Here is a 2,927-nt window from a genome sequence, read left to right on the forward strand (position 1 = left end):
ACATTTCTGAACATACCCCACTTTAACTTGATTTTAAATGTTTCACTTTCAGTATTAAAAGTGTCATTCTTTGACATTTGGGCCTTTTTATTTTCACTGCTGTTTGGTCACCAAATGGATCTCCTTACCTACCAGCAATCACCCTGGTTCTCTGGCTGGGCATGGGGATGCAAGTTGCTCCCGCTGACCCCCTTCCACCCCACCGGGACCTACCTGCAATCACTCTGGAACTCTGGCTGGGCATAGGGACACAGGTTGGTCCCGCTGCCCCCCCTTCCACCCCACCGGGACCTACCTGCAATCACCCTGGAACTCTGGCTGGGCATGGGGATGCGGTTTGCTCCAGCTGACCCCCTTCCACCCCACCGGGACCTACCTGCAATCACCCTGGAACTCTGGCTGGGCATGGGGATGCAAGTTGCTCCCGCTGACCCCCTTCCACCCCACCGGGACCTACCTGCAATCACTCTGGAACTCTGGCTGGGCATAGGGACACAGGTTGGTCCCGCTGCCCCCCCTTCCACCCCACCGGGACCTACCTGCAATCACCCTGGAACTCTGGCTGGGCATGGGGATGCGGTTTGCTCCCGCTGACCCCCTTCCACCCCACCGGGACCTACCTGCAATCACTCTGGAACTCTGGCTGGGCATAGGGACACAGGTTGGTCCCGCTGCCCCCCCTTCCACCCCACCGGGACCTACCTGCAATCACCCTGGAACTCTGGCTGGGCATGGGGATGCGGTTTGCTCCAGCTGACCCCCTTCCACCCCACCGGGACCTACCTGCAATCACCCTGGAACTCTGGCTGGGCATGGGGATGCAAGTTGCTCCCGCTGACCCCCTTCCACCCCACCGGGACCTACCTGCAATCACTCTGGAACTCTGGCTGGGCATAGGGACACAGGTTGGTCCCGCTGCCCCCCCTTCCACCCCACCGGGACCTACCTGCAATCACCCTGGAACTCTGGCTGGGCATGGGGATGCGGTTTGCTCCCGCTGACCCCCTTCCACCCCACCGGGACCTACCTGCAATCACTCTGGAACTCTGGCTGGGCATAGGGACACAGGTTGGTCCCGCTGCCCCCCCTTCCACCCCACCGGGACCTACCTGCAATCACCCTGGAACTCTGGCTGGGCATGGGGATGCAAGTTGCTCCCGCTGACCCCCTTCCACCCCACCGGGACCTACCTGCAATCACTCTGGAACTCTGGCTGGGCATAGGGACACAGGTTGGTCCCGCTGCCCCCCCTTCCACCCCACCGGGACCTACCAGCAATCACCCTGGTTCTCTGGCTGGGCATGGGGATGCGGTTTGCTCCCGCTGACCCCCTTCCACCCCACCGGGACCTACCTGCAATCACTCTGGAACTCTGGCTGGGCATAGGGACACAGGTTGGTCCCGCTGCCCCCCCTTCCACCCCACCGGGACCTACCTGCAATCATCCTGGAACTCTGGATGGGCATGGGGATGCAAGTTGCTCCCGCTGCCCCCCCACCGGGACCTACCTGCAATCACCCTGGAACTCTGTCTGGGCATGGAGATGCAGGTTGCTCCCGCTGCTCCCCTTCCACCCCACCGGGACCTACCACCAATCACCCTGGAACTCTGGCTGGGCATGGGGATGTAGGTTTCTCCCGCTGCCCCCCCACCGGGACCTACCACCAATCACCCTGGAACTCTGGCTGGGCATGGGGATGTAGGTTTCTCCCGCTGCCCCCCCACCGGGACCTACCACCAATCACCCTGGAACTCTGGCTGGGCATGAGGATGCAGGTTGCTCCCGCTGCCCCCCCACCGGGACCTACCACCAATCACCCTGGAACTCTGGCTGGGCATGGGGATGTAGGTTTCTCCCGCTGCCCCCCCACCGGGACCTACCACCAATCACCCTGGAACTCTGGCTGGGCATGAGGATGCAGGTTGCTCCCGCTGGCCCCCACCGGGACCTACCACCAATCACCCTGGAACTCTGGCTGGGCATGGGGATGTAGGTTTCTCCCGCTGCCCCCCCACCGGGACCTACCACCAATCACCCTGGAACTCTGGCTGGGCATGGGGATGTAGGTTTCTCCCGCTGCCCCCCCACCGGGACCTACCACCAATCACCCTGGAACTCTGGCTGGGCATGAGGATGCAGGTTGCTCCCGCTGCCCCCCCACCGGGACCTACCACCAATCACCCTGGAACTCTGGCTGGGCATGGGGATGTAGGTTTCTCCCGCTGCCCCCCCACCGGGACCTACCACCAATCACCCTGGAACTCTGGCTGGGCATGGGGATGTAGGTTTCTCCCGCTGCCCCCCCACCGGGACCTACCACCAATCACCCTGGAACTCTGGCTGGGCATGAGGATGCAGGTTGCTCCCGCTGCCCCCCCACCGGGACCTACCACCAATCACCCTGGAACTCTGGCTGGGCATGGGGATGTAGGTTTCTCCCGCTGCCCCCCCACCGGGACCTACCACCAATCACCCTGGAACTCTGGCTGGGCATGAGGATGCAGGTTGCTCCCGCTGGCCCCCACCGGGACCTACCACCAATCACCCTGGAACTCTGGCTGGGCATGGGGATGTAGGTTTCTCCCGCTGCCCCCCCACCGGGACCTACCACCAATCACCCTGGAACTCTGGCTGGGCATGGGGATGTAGGTTTCTCCCGCTGCCCCCCCACCGGGACCTACCACCAATCACCCTGGAACTCTGGCTGGGCATGAGGATGCAGGTTGCTCCCGCTGCCCCCCCACCGGGACCTACCACCAATCACCCTGGAACTCTGGCTGGGCATGGGGATGTAGGTTTCTCCCGCTGCCCCCCCACCGGGACCTACCACCAATCACCCTGGAACTCTGGCTGGGCATGAGGATGCAGGTTGCTCCCGCTGGCCCCCACCGGGACCTACCACCAATCACCCTGGAACTCTGGCTGG

This window comes from Rhinoderma darwinii, chromosome 2 (genome assembly GCF_050947455.1).
Source record: "Rhinoderma darwinii isolate aRhiDar2 chromosome 2, aRhiDar2.hap1, whole genome shotgun sequence".
Lineage (NCBI taxonomy): Eukaryota > Metazoa > Chordata > Amphibia > Anura > Rhinodermatidae > Rhinoderma > Rhinoderma darwinii.